Genomic DNA, 25,522 nt, shown 5'->3' with positions numbered 1-25,522 from the left:
TTAGGCTTGAGGACACAAGGAGGGCTGGAAAAATGCCAAGGCAAACATCTGCTGTTTCACAAAGATGGCTAAAGGCACGCTAATCATCTTGTCTATGGCGGTCAAAACATTGAAGATACTTTCTTGAAAGGCAATGGCAATATGTTCTGTCTCCTGAACTCAGGGAAACAAAATAATGTGCAACGCTGGGTGGTCAGAATGCTGAACAGTGTGCCTCCAGTGGCTATGTCCTGCACCATCTTGCTAGAAAAGCAGTTCACTTTGAGGGCCTCAGATTTAACCTGCAACATGGATTATTCATAAATTTTCTTGTGAGTTCATTTCCAGGGGAATGAGTGAGCGGTGGCATAAAAAGGTACTTGGCATGTTGCAGGTTTGAGGACATTACAGCTAGAGCCAGGCCTTTGTCTTCCTCTGTGTCAAAGGAAGAGATAATAAAGGAACACATTATTTTCTTCCTCCTGACTAGACAGGGATCCTTCCTTTGCACGTTGGCATTTTGGTATCAAGACAAAATTCATGTTACCCACTGAAGGAGAAGTGAAAGCACTCAGAATATCTGTTGATGGAGAAAGGAACTACATACCCCAGGCTCCGGCCCCTTCGTATGTCAACACAGGATGGGAGGTGGAATCCGGCAGCCTTAATTAGTGAAGTGGCGATTACGACACAGCAGAGCTGTGATCCCTCCTTTGAGGAGCCACATTTTCATGACCATAAAACAACACTGATTTTCATCCATTCTCAGGTATATGAAGGGTTTGGTTTCTTAAATCTACAAGGGGTTGCTTTTAGGATTTTTTTTCCTTTGTAAGCCTTTGTCCTTCAATATGTGATAACAGAAGTTTTTAATGTTATATAACCAGGAGATGTTTCATTTTATTATTGCCATTAATATCAAAGGATCACAGCAGAATACTCTTCCAAATATTTGTGGTGAGGTGCAGACATGAGCTAGAGGGGAAGTAAAGGCAAGATTCTGCTTTATGTGAACATTATATATTTTATTATACCTCTACTCTATTTTCTCTTGTCATTTAGGTAGATTACTAATAGAAGGGGACTATAAAACAATATAAAACAAAATTCACAAGGCAATTTAGAAATTACTTAGTTGATATTATCATTTTAAAATGCATATTTACACATAAAGTCTGTAATAGTGAAGACCAACCAATTTTATTTCTTCAAATCGTAAATAAAAGACACACTAAGTGACTACCCCCAAGAGCACCAGGTATAACAGAGGCCAGGGGTATACCCAGCCATAAGTCTTCCCCCTCACTGCTTTTCTTTCCGTAATGTGAAACTTACAAGAAACCAAAATAGGACATATGGATGAGTGACCAAGGGACAGTAAGATGAAGCAAAGATGGCAAATCCTGGCAGTGCTGATCAATCTGATTCTCCTTCTTGCTGATTTCACACACTCAGCCTCTGAAGCCATCTCAACCCAGTGCTGCATCTAGCCACTCCCACAGATTAGTGAAGTGAATTCACAATGTGAAGTGAATTTCCTCTCTCTGGTTCAGCAGTTGAGTGCATGGAGTTTAGAACAGGATTGACCAACGTTCAAGTTCCAGTTCTACCACTTACCACTTGCCAGTTCTACCACTTACATGAGCTTGAGCAAATGACTTAATTTCTCTCAGCTTTGTGTTCTTCTATAAAATAGAAATACTGCCATTTTTCTCTTAGGGGAGTTCGATGATGTAGAAAGTGCTAAGCACAGTATGTGGCACACAGTAAGCTCTCAATGATATTGATTACAAATCCAAAAGAACTACTTCTCTGTATTTTCCATCTTTCAACTTTGCATCACTAGATTTAGTAAAAGGTGTGCAGGAGAGTTCTACAGAGCTACCTGGTGGTGCCTTAGGCTTTGCTGCTAGATGTTATATTAAAGAAAATTACATATCAGTCACGGAGACACTTCATTAAATAAAATCTAGCTGCTAGGACCTGCTAAGTCCACTTTCAGCCACATGTTCAGTGTCCCTCTAAAGGTATCTGTTACACTGAACTGCAGTTCAGCTAAAGATGGCTCATTTAGAGTCTAAAGAAGCCTGAAAAGTTTTTAGAATGCAGGATGGAATCGTTACTAAAGCTAAATCTGGAGATGAAGCATTCTTACATCCCATCCCAGGAGCAAAGGGTGCAAGGCACAAAGAACACACACAGGGTAGCCAGGCCTGATGGGTACTTTTATTAGCTGTTCTTTCCAGTGACACTATCCAGGAAGAGCAAGCTAAAAGCAGTCAAGCACACACTCCACTGAAACAAAAATGATGTTTTCATAGAAGCCTACTGGGGCTTGTTTGCACAGCCTGAATCTGGGGCAAACAGCTTGCTGCATCTCTTAATGCCTAGTCTCAGCACTTAGTTAATTTGGGATCTATTTCTTGCCTATTAAAAATAAAAACAGTTGCATTCACTCTTCAGCATGAATTGTTTTCTGGAAAGCATTGTGGCAATGTGAGATTGTTAGGCAGTTGTATTAGACAGTGACATATTCAGGCTCCCCTGTGATGGGGGGGGGGCACATTTCAGATAATCACTTTAAATATTTCACTAACACAGTAGTAAATATTTAAAAAGTGTATAGTGATAATGCTGTTTATCATACTCATTCCTTGATTTCCAAGAAAGCTTGTCTTCTGAGGATATGCAGTCAAAAGCTCTCCCTAGAATATCATCATTTGTAATGGATGCTCCTATATAGTTTATTTTTGTTTATACTAGCAGCCGGGGAGTCAAGGCAACCGGGGGAAGTACAAAAGCAAAAAAAAAATAATTATCATTGAGGAGATAAGGGGAAGCCACCGAAGAAACACTGCTCGGCACCCATGGAGCTTTCTACCTACTAAAGTAATGAATTAGTCATCCAGAAGGGCATGAATGTTCCCAGCAGCAGAAGCTTGCCCTGTTGTCCAGGAAGGTTTAATTGTCAGGTTCTTACCAGTAGGAGTGACAGTGAAGTGCCTCCTTCTGCCATGGTGTGATGCTACCATCTTTTCTCCCTTTGGGTCCAACGCTTTTTGAAAATGTAGACAAAGTCCAAATTTTATCCTAATGCCTAGCGACTCTTCCATGAATATTGCATAATTATTGAAAGATAGTATCTTATGAATTTGAAGGTATTTGCTTACAGGTTTTTTTTTGTTTGTTTTTTGTTTTTTGTTTTTTTTTGCATTTACACAGAAAGTCACTTGGAACAGGCATCTTTGTTAGTGCCTTAGTGGGATCTTCTCATGGGATTTCTCAGAGATTTATGTGTTTGGAACCAAACTTAGATCAAAAAAAGTATACAGAAGGTTCTGTAAAGTATCATGGGAGTGATGGATCTCATAGTATATTACTGTCACACAAATAATTCTTTCCCAGCTAGCCTGCCTGCTGCCCTAGTGCGTACTCACCTGGGAACTCTATAAAGGGTACAGAATTTAAATTTGTACCTTCCTACAACCTAGCGAATTTCCTTCCTACCACTTCATCCCTTAAAAAAAATGAAAGTAAAGTTTTAAATAGTCTCCTTTTAGAAAGAAGGGTCCATGTATTGCAGTCGGTGAAAGTAGAGATGATAGAACCAGACCTATTACTAGTCTGTGAAATCAGGCACATTTCCAAAGGGCTCTGAGAATCTGTGTCTCCTGTGTCTAGAGGTGACTCAGTTCCTCCCTCACAGAGGTGATGAGTAAATGTGATGATACACGGAAAGAACCCAGCACAACATCTGGCATATACATTATAGTTATTCTTTTATTATCACGGAGTTTTCTTAATCCAGGCCATTTGGTCTCAAAAACTATTCTCTGGAAAAGCAAACTTGGGACCTACCTCCGCTGAAAAGAGTAGTTTAATTTGCATCATGAGGCAACAGCTCGATTGCAAGGAAGAAAGGACTCTCCTTCGAAACTGGAGAATTTAATGGCTCGTGAGAATGAGTTCACTTTCCGTCCCAGAAAACTGACTTCCAGGCAGAGATGTCGAGGAGTGTGTCCTGACTGAGGAGGCCCAGCAGCTTCCATGTAGTACTCAGATGTCAGCTTCTCTGCTGTAGCAAAGGGCAGAGAGGCAAAAGGCCTGTGTGCCGGGAAGTAAAAGCACCTTGCCTGTATTTTATTTCATTGCTCAAGCCATCACTTCATTTACTTCCATCTTATGTTTGGGCAGGTTCACATGTGGCAATTTTACAGCTTGTGGGAAGCTAATTAATAATAATTCAGATAAAGCAAATGCTTTTCTTTTGGCAAGGGCACTGTAGATCAATTTAAGTCAAATATGTCCAGTGCTGTTGGAATAATAAACTCTTTCACAGTATTAGAGATACTATAAAATCCACAGACTGTGTACAACCTGAATGGGATTAAAGACAGGTAATTAATCTTCTCTGCATTTTCTTATCAGGGAAAATAGATTTTTAGACGGAAGTTTTGTACAATTTTTAAATTATTTAGAAACTCGTGTCCCATTTTTCGTATAAGAGATTTCTGTCCCAACTAGATTCTAAATGTTATTAAAATGTCAAAAATGTGCCATCAATCAATGCCAGATTAAATTACCTTTTACATTAATTTTGTACTTTAGAAATTGTGTCAGATCTAGATCTATTCTCATTTGACCCAGTGATGTTCACAGAGAAGTTGTTAATGCCCCCATTTGATAGATAAGGAAACTCCGGGACAGAAAAGGTAAGGGTCTTACCCAGTTATGCAGTTAGTGGCAGGGCTAGATTAGAACCCATGTTTCCTATCTCATAGTCCCAATAATATCCCATCACACATAAAGCCTTTCTAAGTGATACAAGCCATAATAATGGTTTCCATCAATCCACATACGGAGAAGTCTCCTTTTGTCCTTTGGTCTAGTGAAGAGAGCAATTCATGAAACATCAAGCAACCAGCACAGCACATTTACACCATGGAAATTAGCAAAGGGTAGGTTTCTGCCTGTCTATTACCATGATAACCAAGGCAACTAAACTACATGAAGATTCTGAAAATCTACCACAAGGATTCTGATTGGGCAGGTTCTATTCTGGGTTCTAATTTAGTATGTTGTGGGTAAAACCCAAACATCTCACTATATATTAAATTATATATAAATGTTATATATATATATATATATATAATATTATATATGTAATTATTAAATTCTATATTAAATTACATATGATATATATTGTTATTAAAGTATATATAAATTAGATTATTTTAAATTATATTAAGTTAAATTAATATTACATTATATATATAATTTAAATTATATATGAAATTATATATTTTATATCATTTAAATTATATATAATGTAATATATATACGTTTATATTTATTATATATATTTATAATGCTATGTCTTATTAACTTGAATATTTAATATTTAAATTGTATATCATTTATAATTCAAAAGAGACAAGAATAGACAAAAATTTTTCTTTCCTTCCTCTGCCTCTCATCTACCCAATTTCTTTCCCTGGAACTAATATCATCTTGGTATTCTTCTAGAGCTATTTTATTAACATACCGTGCAAAGACATAGTTAAAAAAACAAATTATGAGAAAATATTTAATAATTTTTAATGCTTATTTTTGAGAGAGAGACAGAGTGTGAGTAAGGGAGGGGGCAGAGAGAAAGGGAGACACAAAATCCAAAGCAGGCTCCAGGCTCTGAGCTGTCAGCACAGAGCCCATCACGGGGCTCCAACACACAGACCATGAGATCATGACCTGAGCCGAAGTTTGAGGCTTACCCAACTGAGCCACCCAGGTGCCCCAATATTTTCACATAATTTGGCTCATTTTAAGCAGGTTCCACCAACGATTCCGGTGCAGGTAGTCTTCAGCTGATCAGTCAACTCCTCTGGAAAGAATACTGATGCTTCTAGAACACAGAAACCCCTTGTGGGAAGCTCAAACAGTCCTCTTCACACTTGAGTGTGTATCGGAATGACCTGCAGGGCTTGGACACAGATGGCTGGCTCCTCTGCTTGGAGAATCAACCATCCAAAGCAGTATTTATGAAGTTCTACACTCAAAACTTAAGTTCCTTTCAAAATAAAACCTGAAATGGCCATAAAAACAGCAGTATTTGTGGTCCTTACTAGGTTGCAGGGACTGTTTCAACCACTTAAATATACTAACTTGTTTAAGCTTGCAATAGTTACATGAGGGAGATACTATTATCCCAGTTTACTGAGGGGAAATTGAGGCAGACAGGTTTAGTAACTTCCCCAACTTCATTCATTCAGGTGGTTAGTGAGAGAACCAATCAAACCCCAGAACCACCAGTCTGTGCTGTCTTCCAGTCCTCAAGACAAAGCCTCACAGACACTTGCTTACAAATCCTCAGCACCAAATTTGATTGAGAGCCTCTCACTTACCACATAGCTCCCAGATGTAAAATGTAGTAACACAAAAGATAAATATGTGCTTTTTTTTTTGACAGAAGGAATTTTCATTTTACCACATGCAAGTAAAATTCCTGTTGTTAGTTTCTGCTGTAATGAATTTGAGAAATTCACAAATTACTTGCAGCTGTATAGGAAGTTCTGTAAAATGAGGCATACCAGTATTTTGTACCCAATAACAATTTTAAAAAATCTATATTTAAGTAATCTCTACACCAAATGTGGAGTCTGAACTCAGGACCCCAAGATCAAGAGTTGCATGGTCTACCAACTGAGCCAACCAAACGCTCCTATACCCAGTAACAACTTTTTATAAGTGTAGTGGATCACATAAGGTTGATATACAAAATTGTATACAACATACAAAATATTGCCCTGGTTAATATATATATGGAGCTATTTAATTCAAAGCAGTTGGGTGTATTTACTATGCGTGATGGATCCAACACCAGCTTTGCAAAAGGCAATTGTTAATTTTTGACATACTATATAGATGTGCTGATAACACACTGTCAACAGGAAGTTTTTTCTTTGGAGAACAGGTTGTTAAATACTTACCAGCATACCACTGGTTGTATATTCCAAACCAAATACACACATTACACACATTTTTCCTGAATAGTGACTTCTAAGAAGGAAGATATTTTAAGTGGTACGTTACTAATATGGGCACATTAAATAGAATGTTAATCACGGTATTGACTTCTTAACTTTAATCACTGAATTCTTGCCAGTAACCAAAAATGTAGATTAGACACACAGAATTTATCTCCTATCCCTTTGCTATTAAGTATCTAAATAATTATTTCTGTAGTCCACGTCCCTAAAGCTAAAACACATGATTAGGGAAAGGTGCCCCCAGGTTCTTGTTCTTAGAGTCCTAGAATGCCGATCAGAGGCTGAGATGTGTAATAACTCCTCTGGTAACAGAATGAAGAATGTGGAGTGTATCTGGAGTAGGCTTGATAAGTTAATATCATACTTTGCTTCTAAGTTTCTTGTCTTTGAGTGTTGTATCATTTCTTAAAATCAAGTCACATTTTGGAATTTTCTAGCTTTAAATAGGCTTGGAATTTCCCCACATAATTAGGGCAAATATGTAAATAATCTCAACCTGTTGACCCTTTCTTTCCCTAAAATGATAAGAAATTTTCTCTTTACTTACATTAGTAGTGGCTGCAGTTTCAATCTCTGAGTAAATTAAATGCATTCAATAGTATTTTAATTACCTACTTCTTGTAATTTTTTATTTTAATCCTAGTGTAATTAACAGAGTAGGATATTAATTTTAAGTGTACAATATAATGATTAAATAATTCCATATATTACTCAAGGCTCATCAAGATAAATGTACTCTTAATTCCCATCACCTATTTCACCCATCCCCCCATGCATCTCCCCTCTGGTAACCATCTGTTTGTTCTGTATAGTTAAAGTCCAGTTTTTTTTATTTCTCTGACTGGCTTAGTTCACTTAGTGCTATTAGATCTATCCATGTTCTTACCAATGGCAAGATTTCACTCTTTTTATGGCTGAATAATATTCCATTATACATATATGTATATGTATATTATACACATATACATATGTATATATGTATATATATACACATATATACATATGTCACATCTTCTTTCTCCTTCGTCTATTGATGTACACTCGGGCTGCTTCCATATTTTGGCTCTTGTAAATAATGCTGCAATAAACATAGGGATGCATATATCCTTTTGAATTAGTGTTTCTGTATTCTTTGAGCAAATACCCAGGAGTTCAATTACTGGATCATATGGTAGTTCTATTTTTATTTTTTTAAGGAAATTCCATACTGTCTGCCAAAGTAGCTACACCAGTTTGCATTCCCATCCATAGTGCAAGAGGGTTCCTTTTTCTCCACATCCTCCCCAACACTTGTCATTTCTTGTGTTGTTGATTTTAGCCATTCTGACAGGTGTGAGTTGGTATCTCATTGTGGTTTTCATTTGCATTTCCCTGATGATGAGTGAAGTTGAGCAACTTTTCATTATCTTTTGGCCAACTATATGTCGTCTTTGGAGAAATGTCTGTTCATGACTTTTGCCCATTTTTAATTGGATTATTTGTTTTACTGGGGTTTTGAGTTGTATAAGTTCTTTATATATTTTATATACTAACCTTTTGTTACTAACCTACTCCCTGTTAACCCCAAACTGATGGTCAAGAATTCAATTTGGTAATTAGAAAAGTGTTTTTAGATGGAACTTTTACTGCTATCATAATCCCTGAATGAAAGCGTGCAATACCATGTGGCAATGAACACATTTATGGTGACCAGCATTGTATGGATGGTGTTGAAGGTTTTTCAAGGGATTTCACAATTTGTAGAATTTCATTCTACAAAACTACACTGACCCCCTACCCCCAGCACTCTAAAGCCACTGAAAAGCTTTCTCTGAAGACCTGTTTAACTCCTAATAGAAGAGTACAGAGAAACAAAAGATCTTCCCTGGCAGCTGTTTTCCTCAGTCCTGACAGAAAGGGAAAGGGACCCAGATGGGGGCATTGTCGAGGATTGTAGCTCTGGGCAGCTTCTCTCCTGAATCCCACCACGGCTGCCTAGGACCTTCATTCATTCTCTCAGGACCAGAAAATACAAAGCCAGCTCTCTCCCTTGGGAACACCAAAAATCTCCACTTGCATGAAAAATACAGTAAAGCCTTTCATTCTTTACATTGGCCTCACTGGTTTAAAAAAAAAAAAAAGATACAAGAGTGGTGGTGGTGGTGAGTCCAGTTCAAATCACAGCATTTGCTTCCTGTATAACTCAGCGTTGTCCCAGGACAGGTAGTCTGGAATAGTGACTTGTTTGTGACAGACAGAAGTTGTTGGAGGAGTTTTAGGGGGATTTTTGAGTGGATAGAGAAAGGAGGATTTGGGGTGAGGAGGGGAAACGTTCCCTTGTTAAACCTGCAGAAAGTCTTTCTTTTGTCCCAGGTTTCCCAAACGTTGCTGTTCTCTTCAGGCAATTTTATCTAATTAACATCTATTTTTCACATCTTTACACAGTAATCACTGTTCAATTACTGGAACCCAGCTGCTGATGCTAAAAAGTACTGAAAAATCAAATTCCTACAATAAATCCTTAAATGCCCTCATCATCACCTAAATGAAGACAAAGCAATTTGATTCTTCAACTGCCCCCTCTTTTACCCATGTACCTTCATTCCCTTTTTATGAATCCTTTTGTGACTTTGGTTCTGTCCAAACCCATTACTGAAGGCCACAAGGCAAGAGTCAAAAAATAAATAAATAAATAAATAAATATGAACAGGGGTGCATAGGTGGCTCAGTTGGTTAAGGGAATGACTCTTGATTTCAGGTCATGGTCTCACAGTTTGTGAGTTCAAGCCCTGCGTGGGGCTCTGTGCTGACAGTGTTGAGCCTTCTTGGGATTCTCTCTGCCTCTCCCCCACACTCTCTCTCAAAAATAAATAAACTTAAAAAGAAAGACAAACCTGAACATGAACACAGAAGTTTCCATGTAAGGATTGTAAGGGATTTAAATATTTACATATTCTTTGCTTTTAAGGAATCAAACTAATTTTGAAGAGCATTTTATCTAAAGTTAATATTCATGTGTGTATTCGCTCCAGAGAATTTTACCCTCCAGAGGAAAAATGTTGTCATCCGTTTGCATGTTCTTTAAGTGTTAGCTTTATAAGAGATGTGGTCATTGAAATCTTTCCCCAAAGGCATTACAAACTTGACTTATTAGATTGGTTAATAATTTTTATTTTATTAAAATTTTTTTAATGTTTATTTTATTTTATTTTTTTTTTAATTTTTTTTTCAACGTTTATCCATCCCTGGGACAGAGAGAGACAGAGCATGAACGGGGGAGGGGCAGAGAGAGAGGGAGACACAGAATCGGAAACAGGCTCCAGGCTCTGAGCCATCAGCCCAGAGCCCGACGCGGGGCTCGAACTCACAGACCGCAAGATCATGACCTGGCTGAAGTCGGACGCTTAACCGACTGCGCCACCCAGGCGCCCCTAATGTTTATTTTTTAAGAGAGAGAAAGAGAGGATGGAAGAGGGGCAGAGAAAGAGTGAGACACAGAATGCGAAGCAAGCTCCAGGCTCTGAGCTGTCTGCACAGAGCCTGATGCTTGGGCTTGATGCTTGGGCCCAAACCTACAAACTGTGAGATCATGACTTGAGCCAAAGTGAGACATTTAACTAAGCCACTCAGGTGCCCCCCAAATTTGGCCTTTTAAAAATTAATCACTGGGGCACTTGGGTGGCTCAGTTGGTCAAGCGTTTGACTTTGGCTCAGGTCATGATCTTGGGGTTTGTGAGTTTGAGTCCTGCGTTGGGCTCTGACAGCTCAGAGCCTGGAGTCTGCTTCAGATAGTGTCACCCTTTCTCTCTTCCCCTCTTCCACTCACTCTCTCTCTCACTCTAACAGATAAGTATTTTTAAAAAGGCCAAATAGAATTTTTCATGTACATTATGTATATTTTACAACATGTTGGCTACCTTAAATCTTTGAGTAAGAGGAGAAGGAGGGGGAGGTAGAAGGGGAGAAGGAATAAAGTAGAACAAGAAAAAAAAGGAAAATGGAAAGAGGGATTAGAAAAGAAAGATAGTGACTTTTTATGTTATTGATGTGAAAAAATGCAGTTATGCAGTGTAGTTATAAAACTTACAGTGAGACTTTGCTATTTTAAGTTAAAAACAAAGGGAGAACCAAGATTTGCTGAGGGCTTCCTACATGCCAACCATGTTATGTGCTTCAACTCATTTAAAAACCTCAACAAATAGTTGAAAAATATGTATTATCTTTGACCTTAGGAAACAGGCTCCCTGGGTTTAAGTGCCATGATTAACAGAATTAATCAGCAGTTGCAAGATCAGGCATTGGAACCTTTCTGTGCTGTTTCCATGATGTGTTTCTGTTTCCATGGCATGCCTTTATGTCTATGATTTCTTGATCATTGGTTGTGAATTCCAAGTCTTTGAGCATGAACTCAGCCCCTAATTATGAAATGGTTGATATGAAAATAGCACAGCCCATTATCCAGAATTTCTCACATTGGACTTCAAAACAACAATGGAGAGACAAAGGCAACATATTTCCTCAAGGGATAACAGAATTCATAAGCATCTCTCTTCTCACAGCAAAAACAACACAAAAATCAGTGATGTTTAGTTGGGGTTAAAATACAAACTCCTTACTATTATAGTCTTTTGGCTGTAAAGATAGCATAGCCCTCAAAAGACAGGAGAATTTTCTTGATTCTAACCCCATACCTCTTACTTGATCTTAGAGAGTTTTTTCCTAAAACTATATTAATCCATTAAGATGAAACAAATATAGTTTTCTTCAGATTTACATTGAAAGTACTGTTTTGAGATCAGCCTCCAGGATAAAAAATGTTACAGCAGAACCCAGAATCCAAGGGAAACACCGACATATGGCTATGGGGAAGGAAATGTATATGCTTCCAGGATAGTGGCCATGTATCCTTCTTTGCCTTGGGCAGTGTTTTCACCTCTTACCCAGCATTATTATGAATACTGCCCCCACCCCTTCACAGAAGTGTCCCAGTTTGGGTGGTGTACTCTGTGGCCATTCTATCTATGGAAAACCTAGATCACCAGAGCAAACACAAATGTGTTTCCCATCTTGGGTTTTGCCATGCTGAGAACATGCAATATTAACACACCATTATGAGACCTTAGTAAAGCTAAAACCAGTAAGTTATATAATGAATGTTACTTATTTAATCTATAAAATATGTTGAGAAGTAGCAGTTCTTTGTCCCTCTGCTATGGCGGATTCTGTGTCTTTGCAGAGATAAATGGAGGAAGTTAAGCTAGACTATGTAGTCAGTGACAGACTTGAGTTTGAATCCTAGCCCTACCACTTACTGCATGAATGGCCTTGATCTAGTTGCTCAGACTTCCCTAAGCCCCAGTTGCATATTCCATTAAGGACAGGGAAATAATAGTAGGGCACCTGTTGGGATGAGCACTGGGTGTTGTATGGAAACCAATTTGACAATAAATTTCATAAAAAAAATAGAAAAGAAATAATACCACCTGTCACCCAGAGTTGTTGTTGTTGTTGTTGTTTAATTTACATCCAAATTAGTTAGCATAAGTTGAGGTTTTTTAATTAGTTTTTTAATGTTTATTTTTGAGAGAGCAAGAGACAGAGTGTGAGTGGGGGAGGGGCAGAGAGAGAGGGAGACACAGAATCTGAAGCAGGCTCTGAGTCGTCAACACAGAGCCCAATGTGGGGCTTGAATCCTCGAACCACTAGATCATGACCTGAGCAGAAGTCAGATGCTTAACTGACTGAGCCACCCAGGCATCCCCAGAGTTGTTTTTAACAGAGTAACTGGGCTTTAGAGCCAGAAAGACCTCAGCTGAAATCCCACTTCTACCCCTTCTTTGCTATATAACCTTGTACAAGAAAATTGACCTAGAACTCAGTTTCGGCATCTCTATAAGATGGTAAGGAGAACAGTTGCTCTCTCAATGGAAGTTGTCTTGAGGACTGAAGAATATAGTGCATATTCAAGTAAGCATGTCATAAATTTATTATCATTATTTTGAAATATAAAATGGAACAGTCCTTAATAAGGCCTATAAATAAATTGTACCAGAAATTTAGTTAGTATTGCCTTTTTTTTTTCTGGCCACACATTATTAGGTACTAATAGGCCTAGTTTAAATCAGTTTTCTTACCAAAATACCAAATTAAGGTTTCACTTGCTTTTAAATACTCAAGTTTTCACACAAACATAACATAAATTATACCCTTGAAGTGGCTGAACTAAAACCTCAAATGACTTTGTTTTCCATAAAACAAAGTTGGAATTGCTACAATCCATTACCCTTATGCAAGCTATTTTAAATGCTGAGCTCTTTCATACTTTGATTTTGACTGTAATTTTTAGTCATGAAAATTTGGGTTTGCCGAGTCATTTATTAGTTTTCTTTCAAGACAATTTATCCAGATGAGGTTAATTAGCAGGTAATATGATTCCCTAGGACTCTAGGAAATGTTTACCAAAATACAAATCAACTGGCAAATACATACAAGCTTCCCTAATACATGTGACTATACACACACTTTATACAGTGTATACACACACACACTTTATACAGTATTACCATGTATAGTGTATTTGTATGTAGTGTGCGACTATAATCTCCAAAGAGATAAATAGGTAGCAACTCACATGCACACATGTGTATATGTATACATATAAAGTTCTCATCCCTTTGTATATATTTGCAACTGAAAGAAATAAACCAATAAGTCAATTAAGATGTGATTTCTCAGTTCCCTCATTAGAAGTAACTTAAATGAAAGAAGAATATTCACTAATACTCTAGCTGTACCAATTGGTGCCAAGCAGTAATATGGAAAGCCATGCCCAGCACTGCACTGGGAGAGAGAGTGGGAGCATGGAAGGTAGAGAGTGTCCACAGAGGGCTGAGTGAGAGTCCCCATTCCAGCATCTGTCCCATGTTTGACTCCTACTGCTCTTACAGAATCCCAACACATGAAATGTCAGGAGCAAAAAGCCTGTTCCATAAGTCTTTAATGTATTTCCCCCAAAGTGTGCGATGCATTCCAATGCAATACTCTGAATTTAGATTGTACAAAACGTTTAGTAACCATGAATTAATAAGCATAAAGTTAGTGCCTTTTAACTTTACCATGCTCCTACTACAGTGAGGAGACTCAGTTTGAACACCTCTCTGAAGGAGAACAGGTCTCTGGTTCAGAGCTTTGGAAAATAAGAAATTTTAGCTAGAAAATAGCCTTTTGCTTCCATTGTATGTTTTTTTTTTAAATTCTTTTCCATTTATTAATTTCCATTCTGATTCTCTATTTCAATTATACAGTAAGGGGTGCCTGAGTGGCTCAGATGGTTAAACGTCTGACTCTTGGTTTCAGCTCAGGTCATGATCTCATAGTTCGTGGGTTTGAGCCCCACAGCAGGCTCTGTGCTGGCATCAGGAAACCTGCTTGGGATTCTCTGCCCCTTCCTCGCTCGCTCGCACACTCTCTCTCTCTCTCTCATAATTTTTAAAGAAAATTTTGTGTTGTTTATCCTACTTACTGTATAGAATCAACAAAAGTTAAGACAGTGATAACAAGAATGACATTTGGAAACTGCTACTGTTATTATCACCTTATCAGCAGAGACTTACCACCTGCTTTGCTCAAGGTACTGCGCTGAGCAAAAGAGTACTGTCCTCCACCTTTCTTCCTTCATGAGACAAATAGGCAATAAAAAGCACATGTATACATGGAAAGATCTACTCTACAGGTCAGGCTGAGGCTTATGGATAGTTCCCTTTCTAGCATCCATGACTTTGAGTCCTTCCTTTGTCACCTACTCTCCACCTGCAGTTTGAGCGTACCATGGTTAAGAAGTGCTATTCCAAGAAGGCAAACAGGTGCGACTTCAAGAACCCAGATTCTACTAGAGCAGATGAGACACGAGCATACCTAATATATGCAGGGGAATACTAACATACTGACAAGCACTATGATAGTCACAGTGAAAACAGAAACGGTCACCAAAATGGGACTTAAATTCTTCCCTAACTTTGGAAGGCGACCCTTTAAGTAACTAATAAAAAACATAGCAGGTCATGTCAATATATCAGTTATCCACTAGCACAGAGGTTTGCTGTGATTGAATTTCAAAAGGTTTTCATCATGTTTTTATGTTGTTGTTGTTTTTTTTCAAAATTAGTGTAATGTAATGGACATTGAAAACATTTGTTGAACAAGAAACAAATAGAATTGATTGTGCTATGAGCAGTGGATATTCTGACACTTAACACTTTGGTGTACTTCTTTACAATCTTTCAATACCTAAGGGTATTTTTCCCTTCACTATATTCACAATAGAGATACAAATTCATATCCCACTTTGTTCAATTTACATTTTTTATGTAAAAAGTCTTTCAAGTTGTTAAGTATCTCCTATAACAATAGTTTTAATGCCTGCATAATAGTCAACTTGAGAAGATGAATCACAGATAATGAAATTACTTCTCCATGACTGGTCATGGTTTTATGCAATATTTGAATTTATTAAATAATGTAGTAACATGTGTCTTTGATGTTTAAAGTTATAATTTGATTCCAATTTGGGAGAATGATATCAATATCATTAATTTGTTTACTGGACAGAATTTCCTTACTAGACTACCAAATGTTTGAAAACAAGAATTCCATTTACTCATCTCTATGTCCCCAGCTCTGCCTTGCATGTAGAAGGTACCAAGTATATGTATATGGAGTTGAATTAAATATACTTTTTTCTTTGATAGTTTCCCCGCTCTTGCGCAGAGGGAATTTAAGAAATCACTTGGCAGTCATCAGTTGTTAAATGAAGGGAACCTCTACAAGTATCTACTTAGACATTAAAATCTGTTATGAATGTCTTGGGATATAAAAATTACATACTCTTGCATAGTCTGTTTACTGTATAGCTTTTTTGTTAAAAAAAAAAAAAGCTGCATTTCACCTTCATTTTCTCATCTAGAAAGTAGCTGGAAAAATGTTAGAAATCCTGTCACCTAGGAATCTAATAATGACTTAGTATGAATTAAGAATAGAAAAATGGGAATTTTAGATCCAATTCTGTATCTGACAAAGATGGGTACATCACTAAATGCCACAGTTGAACCTTAGTGTAGCAAGATATGATTGTTTCTCTAATGTGTAAAAAAGTCAGCTGAATGCAAAATTACATCAATGATATTTTAGATAGATGATAAGGTAATTTCCCAGATGTCTAAATCTTTTCTGGAATAATTTGTAAATAAGCTAATAATAGAAGCTTTAATATATCCTTGCATACTAGATTGATAATTAAGATCAATTAATATTTTTTGGGGGGAAGAGAATGGCTAGCTGCTTATCAAAACGATTTGCCAGCCTCCCATGCAGTTAGATGTGCCCATGAGACTGAGTTCTGGCTAAAGAAATGTGAGCAGTAATTACAAGTGCTATTGTCAGGTCTGGCTCTCTTACCCATAATCCTCCTTCTTTCTCCATGTGGAATGGAAAGGACTTCAAAGATCTCAATGAGTGTGGAGACAAAAAAATACACAGGCACAAGTCCCTCGGTGTTTTAATAGAGCAGAACTAATAAACTACTGGTTTAAGCCCCTGGGATTTCAGGATTTATCTGTTACAAAAGCCTGCAGAAATTTATATTTGTTCATTTCCAGAATGTTCCAGATGGGATTTAAGACAGCTATCTTGTCTGAACAGCTTTAAATAAGAATGGAGCTGAAATGTCTAGGTGCTCTCAGCACCAACTAATTAAAACTAGGTAATCTCCAGCAAGATTCCCCTTCATTCATGAAGACTCATACTTCAAAAAGAGTCTAGTTTTTCACAAGACAATAGATAAAAATCAAGAATTTAAAAGGGGAACTACTTAACAGAATTCTACTCCATTTGATTTTAGTTTCCCAAGTAAAATTTAATAATCTTATGAAATAGAAATACTGGTCCTCTGTGGTCACTTCATAGAAAAGTGGACATTTCTTCATAGAAATGTGGACATTTCATAGAGAGTGGACTGAGTGGATCCTGAGGACTGAGCAGTTAGTACAGAAAGGCAGGCAACATTTTATTTTTTTTAACTCTACCTTCAGAGGGATTTAAATGACTAACCAGCAGGAATTTTTACCCTAGATTGTGGTTTCCTGAATTTTCTCATTTGTGATATGAGATACTATCCAAATCTTAACATCTACCTCAGAAGGTTAACCCAGTGCTTCCAGAAAACTATCCCTGCAGGATGGATAGGCTTTTAGTACTCCCTTCAAGTAAGAAATTTTATATGTCTAAGAGCCATCATCTGTAATATTTCCCTTTCTCCAGATAAATAACAATAATAATTCTCAAATAAATTCTCCAAATAAAGAACAGTAATAGCCAACATGTATGGAACTCTGACATCATATGCATATGATATTCTATTCTCACAATAACAGTAGGGTAGTTACTATAATTCCCATTTTAAGGTAAGAAAACTGAGAATAAGAGATAGTTCAGACTTAAACACTTTATTTTGTGTATCTATCCTCTTAGCCATTACCTTATAATGCCATACAGATTTGAAGCACTGCATATCACATTTGTGAGGCCCTCAGCATCTTAGCCAACTACCCTTTAATAATATTAATTTCAAAGAGAGATCTCAAAGCTAGACAAAAAGCACTTTCATCTTTAAAAGGTTTAAGTAGAATGTGCATATTCTGTATGTCCAAGTATTTCTATGTAGGCCAAAAAAACTCAGAACTGTGGGAGAAGAGCAAATAATTTGCATTTCAAAGAGATGAAAATAATCACAAGAACAGAGGGCTCTCCAATTTGAGGAAAGATTAAACGGAAACTATTAATTAATGACTTAAAACAAGCTCTGCTAATTGTTTACTAGTCACTTGAATACAAAATGAACTTGTGTTTTGAAATAGATACAGTCCAGTGGAAAGTGGAATCAGAACCATGAAAAAAGACACCAAAGCATAGCCCAGAGGGAAAAATGAGGAAATTTTAAAAGGAAGCATTACTTTCTTAGTTGCTTAAATAGTTGCTGAGATGAGTTGTATTTAGTCATACTATATGAGAAAGGATTAAAGGAGCACAGGATAAAAGTTAAGAGCTCTGCCTATGAAGCTGAACAATTTTCATAGAAATGGTGGTGCCATCACTGATTAAGGCTATATGACCTTTGGCAAATGACTCAACCAACAAGCAGGGTAGAGACATAAGTGCTTCCAGAAGATGTGTGGAATCCTTCCTAGTCTTCCACTGTAGTTAAGGGCACATCATGACTTCTGACTTCTTCCTGAGAAATCTAGAGAATACATATTAGGCTAGACAGCCTCTTTTGTGGCAGAGTGGACGGAGTTGCCGCTGTATTGGGATTATTCTGCATTGACAGAGTTTTTCTGGGCAACTGAGTTTTCCCCATGCAAAATGAGAGCAATAAGCATGAGAGCACCAATACATGTCTCAGGTCCTTTCAAGAATGCCACTGGGACGTTAATGGGGCCTCAGCAAAAATTAGCTGGTGATTATTCCTAGGGACAGTGGCAGGAGTACTCCACAAGCCAGAATAGAGATTCACTCTTCCAGATCAAGGGAAATATAGCTGAGATAGCCTGTGATCATGTGAGTCCCAAAGAGCCCCAGAATTTGCCCCATAAGAGGAACCAGTTTTCAAATATCCCAGTCTCAGAGGACACTAAGTTATTTATAAAAGCTCCAGGTAAATAAGAAGTTTCCTGATCTCTCTTGAATCAATTACAAAGGGACAATAGAAAAAAAAGTCTTAATATGCTGTCTGACTACATCTGTGAGTCCTGCTTGTTCAATTTACTAGTTGTATGACCATTTTATATTAATTTCATTGCATTAAATCATATTAACAGCTATTTTTCATACAGATAGATATTTGCAATTATCATTTGGTTTCAAGCCTATATAGATAATGTGAGTTATCCAACCAACTACAGATCAAAATGCTATCTTCAGCTATTTACACAATTGGCAATCTGCATGTAATTAAGTGAGGTATTTGCAGTAGTGGGTAACTGTACACCTACCTACATGAGCCACTGAGTGATTTAATCATTACATTTGTGACTTGTGTTTAAAAAATATTATTTTACAATATAAAAAACCATGGATGCTCTCCAAATCTGGCTTTCATGTTGGCTGTTTTCACTTTCTCCTTGAATGCTTTTCAGGTTGAGCCTCGATATTGAAAGTTTCTATTTCCACCCTACAAAAATTGAGTCAAGAGAAAAACGTAAAAATACAATGCTTCGGAGGGTAATTGGAAATCATGTAGAAGGATAAATTTTATTCTGTAGAAAGTTCAAATCCAGTGTACACTGGGGGTCCTTCAAAGAACATAGGAAACCCTCGTGAATTTCAAGACTTACACTAAAATTGATTTCTTAGTTTTCAAATGTCTTAAGCAACTTCCACAGCTCTTCAGGATTTGATTTTAGCACAGACCGGAATTTCTGAATTTACAGTTCTAGACACCTTGACACCATCCCCTCAGGTGTATTTTGGACACCTTTTTCATTAAATCCTTTCTTTTTCTTCCCCACCTCCCTCAGCACCCACCTCTCTCTATTGCAAAATAGCTTTATTGGGGGAAAAAAATCCTACCATTAGCTAGTGTGAACATTTAAAGAGATTTCTCTGCTCTCCATTTATTGTTTTTGTTCCCTTGTTCATCTGCCAGAGAACTAAATTAATCATAGGATTCCCAGCATAAACAATTTATCATTACCTTATCATCTATTAATGCAGCTGTTTCTTTTCTAAACTTACTTTTTAAACAACATCCAGCAACTATCACTTCTTTCCTTTACTGCTTGTTTTCTTAGATGTAGGCTGCTTAAAGCTTTCCATTTTTCCTTCTCACTGTATCATCCATTTGAGGACCTTTTTCTCTAATATTCTCGCAGTCTGTACTCAGAGGAAATGCATGATTTGGCATTTTTTTTTATTTGGCATGATATCTCAACAAACCAAACCATCATCCCATAAAAAAATGATAATGACCACTGTTATCTATGTGCTAGGCACCTTACATGGACCATCTTTGATCCTTACACTTATTCTTTTATTACCACAAATTCACAGAGAAGTTGGGAATCAGAGACATCATCTTCCTACTTATGTTCAACAGCTAACAAAGGTCAAACTCAGAGTGTGATCTAGGTATTTCTGGATCCACATTTTTGCTATTTCTGTTCCTTCTTTAAGCCTACTTCCCGATGTTTTAGTTTGTGTTTCTTACATTAATAGCACAAGCTCTAAAATAAATACCCAGCACACAAAAAGTCTAAGTATGAAAATATCCAACTTTACCTACTAGGTTTAGAAAGGTATAATCAGTGTACCTGAGAGTCCCTTTGATCAGAATTAATAGAAAGGCCCTAGTCAGCTCCCTACAGATTTTAGTTCCTGCTCTATTCTTAATGAAATGAAGTTCATCTTGTCAAACCTTGGTCACAGTCAGACATGACAAGAAAGCTTTGATTGTAAGGCTTCTGCTGACAGTGAAAGCTAAGTGGAGTCAGCAGTTGGCCCTTCTGGACTAAAAGTGAACAATATTTGTGATGAGAATAATAAAACACAGCCTTCCTACACAGTTTCCAAACTACATCAAAGAATGATGAGGAGATATGGCCCCAAAGTATCTACTTCTGCCTCACTGAAAGACTATGGTAGAAGAGGAAAGGTACTCTGCATCTGATGGGAGCTTGTCTGCTGCCTGCTTGCTAAGTTCTTATCCACCCTTCTACTGGAACCAAAATAACCAATTTTTAAGGAAAAAAGTCCAGATACTATCCATCTTATTCAAGCTCCTTTCTGATTAAATTGCAGCTATGACTGAAATTAGATACTGTCATTCCGTATGTTAGACACACTCAGCCAGATTAAGGGACCCAAACAATAAAATAAATTTTCCCTACGGCATTACTGGAACAAATCTGAAATAGAATGCCAGTTATCTCCTTATCTAACTGGTGATATGCAGATTGGACAAACTCTGCCAAAGAAGATTAAACTCTCTAGTAGAATTTATAAAAAAAAAAGAAAAGAAAAGAAAAGAAAACCTCACTTTTTACCTTCAATTCAAAATAAACTGAGAAATACAGAGTGTGTAATCAAACTTTTTTCTAGAACATAAAGAGTCCTGCAGTTGTAATAGAAAATACACTTTCCCTTTTCTACCAAAGAAATACTTTAAAAGCATTTGAAAAACGTTTTCAAGGAGTAAAACAGTAAACTGCCCAGAGAACCCACACATCTTGGCCCACTGATGGACACATTTGAGGAAACCAGGAATTTCTCATCCAGTAACTCTCCTTAAGCTTGCCATCTCAATGGATGACACTAAGTCCTATCCAGTTGACAAAAGCTAGAAATCATCTTGGCATCTTCTTCTCCTATATCTCTCATAGCCCATCTATAACTAAATCATTTCTAAACACATATTGAGTCTGTCCATTTACCCAAACCTATTCCTATGGCCCTAATCGAGACCACTTGTATTCTGGCTTGAATGAATTTAACAGCTTCCAGAGTTTCAACTTTTTCCCTCCTGCCTATCTATTTTTCATGCTGCAGTCAGATTAATCGTCCCCAAATATAAATCTGATCATATCACTCTTTTGCATAAAACACTTTAATGGCTTTCTGTTGCCCTAAGGATAAAGTGCACACAGCTTATCACAGTTTACAAGCCCATTCTAAATCATTCCTCTAATTACCTCTTCAGCCTCTTTTCTATTTCTCTCCTGTATTTGCTCCATCTATTGTGGACTACTTTAATTCTCCAATCACAGAGTGTTTCCACTGTGTCCATGCCATTGTACTGTTTTCTGTGCCTGGAAATTACTGTATCTCTCTCCATGAAGGATGATGTTGGAGGGGAGGGGATGGAAATGGAAATACACTGTTGCAAGGTTACCATGTATTTTGCCTAAAGCACTTTGATAACAACTCTAAATAGATTGTGATAAATTAAAGATGTGTACTGTAATCCCTAGAGCATTAAATAAAATGTACATAAATATAGAGAAAGTCAAAAGAATTGAAATGTTATACTAAAAATAGATTAAGATGAGAAAGGAACAAAAAATTCAAATAGTGACCAATAGACAACAAATAGCAAAATGGCACCCCAGAATGCAATCAGAATGTAAGTGGGGAAAGCAATCTAACAGAAGGCAGAGATTGCAGAGATCATGAAATTGATTAAAAAATGAGAACTAGCCACATGCTGGCTATAAAAGAAACTACAAAGACACAAATATGTTTAGAGTTGAAGGATGGAAAAAGATATACCATAAAAACATTAAGCTCAAGAAGCTAGAGTGGCTATATTAATCATTCAAAATGAGTTGAAGACAATGAGTATTATCAGAGACAAAGATGGACTCTTTCTAATCATAAAAGATCTGTAAAAACAATCTCAGTAAATTTCAAAAGATTGGAAGGTGCAGAGTAGTTCTCTGACCACAACAGAATTACATAAATAAAATAAAGATTCTAGCAAAGATCTACCTAAATACTTGGAATAAGCTAACTCAATCCTAAATCATCCATGGGTCAAAAAAGAACAAAGTAAATTAGAAAAATATTTTCAATGAATAATTATACACACACACACACACATACACATTAAAATTTCTGAAATGCAGTTAAAGCAATGCATGGATTTATAGTTTTAAAAGCTTGTATTAGAAATGAGAAAGGTTCAAAATCAATGATCTAGGGTTCCACCCTACGAAGATAAGAAAATAAAAAGAGCAAAGTGAACCCAGATGAACCTGTACCAAACATCCATCTATGTACATTAGTTAAATTATTTCCTTATGATAGATCTTCAGAAAAAAAAAAATCGTTCATCAGATCCACCCTCTACTTGAAGCATGGATATGTTTATTGGCATAGATTGTGGTGATGAATTCATGGATGTGTACTTATCTCCCAACTCATCAACTTGTATGTCTTAAATATACCCAGTTTTTGTATGTCAATCTCACCTCAATAAAGTGGTTTTTAAAGATTACAAGTTAGGGGGCACCTGGGTCACTCAGTCAGTTAAGCATCCGACTTTAGATTTCAGCAAAGATCATGATCTCATGGTTCCTGAGATGGAGCCCCTCATGGGGCTACATGCTGATAACTCAAAGCCTGCTTGGGATTTTCTCTCTCCCTGTCTTCTGCCCCTCCCCCACTTGCAGGTGAGCATGTGAGCACAAACTGTTATGCTCTCTAAATAAATAAATGAAAAAAAAAAACTTTAAAAAATCACAAGTTAGGAAAAAAATGGTTCAAAGGGATGAACATATGGAACTGAGATATATTTAATGTATCAAGTAACCTTCATCATTGTTCTCCCTGAACTTCTTGAAGGTTGTCTCAATTTATATTTCTTCTATCAGTTCCTTCTACTCTTGTTAATTCTGGATAAAAGTAATTACTAAACTTTGTTAATATGAAAGGTAAAAATGATATGCCCCTGTTGCTTAATTTACATTTCTTCTCTTATACCTGTGATGTTGGTCACCTTTTCATATATTGATTAGCTGTTTTAAGTTTGTATTACATTCATTGCCTCATTTTCCATTGACATTTACCTCTTTTCCTTGATGATTAATAAGAGCTGTTTATTTAATACTATCTTTAATCCCTTATCTATTATGACTCTATTCTCCAATTTGACAATTGCCTTTGGGTGTTGAATAGATATGCTGTTTATTCGTTTGTTATGCTATTGTTTTTTAAATACATACAATCAAATAGATCATTTTCTTTCACAGTTTCTAGCTTTATTCCTAGAAAATGCCTTTCAGCTCTATTATAAAATTATTTAATTTCCTCCTAACACATTATTTGTTCATGCATTTTAGTTCTCAATTCATCTAGAATTTATTTTATTGGAACAAGTAAAGTCGTGTAACTTTTCCCACTAAATAGCCAAACATTTATATTTTTCTCACTAAATTAACATGCTACCTTTTACCTATACTAACTTTTCAGATATACTTATATATAATTCCTTATTTTCTGTTTCATTGACTCCATTTTTGTGTATCATGCTGTTTTATTATTGTAGTTTTACAACTTATATTTAAATATCTTGTAGAGTAAGTCTATTGCCATTACTATTGTTTAATATTTCTAATTACTCACTTTATCTTCTTTGAAATGAACTTAAGAATATTCAAATCCAAAAATATTATCTCTGTGACATATGTATATATTGAGAACCAATGTCTTTATAATATTGAATCTATCAAAATACATAGTATATGTCTCTTTTTAGTAAGTTTTGTTTTCTCAAGACTGAATATTTGTCGCATTCTATGTATTTCTCATTAAAATTTATTCTGAGGTACTTAACTTTCTCAGGGGTGCCATGACTACTCATTTGCGACTATGTTTTCTAAATGTTTTCATTTTGTAACATGTTAATTTACTTATTCTCCTATTCTAATTATTTTTGGGTGATTTGCTTTGATTTTCAAGGTAGACATTAATTTACCAACAATTATAGTTTTACCATTATCTTTTCCAATAATAATAATTCCTGTGTTCCTATATAATTGATGTCGCTAGCACTTTCTCAATCTTTGCCTTATTTCTACATTTGGGAGGCATTCCTCTAGTGATCCACCATTAAGTTTGATCCTAGTTATTTTTTCACAGATACATTTATGTGGATGTAGACATAGCTTTACATGTATAACATATATGTAAACACTGTGATTGGAGAATGTACTTTTAATTGCTCTTGTACAATCTAGGAGTGAATATTAAAATTGATCAATAACTTTTTATCTACAAATATTGGTTTTCACTACTGAGACTTATAACAAAAAAGGTGTTTGTGGATGAAGTGTATGCCTCAGGATCTCATGTCGAGAAGCAAAGCTCAACAACACATCTCTTGCTCTTCACATGAACAGCGAGTTCAGTGTCTGTTAACTATCTCCAGTTAAAGCATACTCATTTCCAACATCATTTGATGCCTATTTAAGTGCAGTTTAACATGTTCACTGGGTTGGAATTTAATATGAAAGTTCATTTATTTTTTTTTCTTAGAAGTACGACTCTTTACACTCTTCACTATGTAACCCCCAATTTTTTTTCTTTATTTGAGAGAGAGAGAGAGAATACATACTGGGGAGGGGCAGAAAGAGAGAAACCCAAGCATGCTCCATGCTGTCAGTTCAGAGCCCAAGGTCAGGCTCAAACTCACAGTCGTGAGGTAAAGACCTGAATGGAAATCAAGAGTCAGATGCTTAAATAACTGAGCCACCCAGCTGTCCGTGTAACCCAAAATCTTAAAGAAAGCATTTTCATCATCATAGTAGCCATTACGGTACCTTGTTTCTGCCTCTCCCCTATAATTAAAATACCAAGAATATGAAGATATGTTTAAGATCTTTCTATTTACCTCAAAAAAGAAAACTCCTTCATAAATTAAGACTGACTGAATTCTGAAGGATGTATACCTTCTAACTGAAAGTTTTTAATAG

The sequence above is a fragment of the Lynx canadensis genome, chromosome D4, assembly GCF_007474595.2.
Source record: "Lynx canadensis isolate LIC74 chromosome D4, mLynCan4.pri.v2, whole genome shotgun sequence".
In the NCBI taxonomy this organism is placed as follows: domain Eukaryota; kingdom Metazoa; phylum Chordata; class Mammalia; order Carnivora; family Felidae; genus Lynx; species Lynx canadensis.
Note: the sequence above shows the minus strand (reverse complement) of the source record.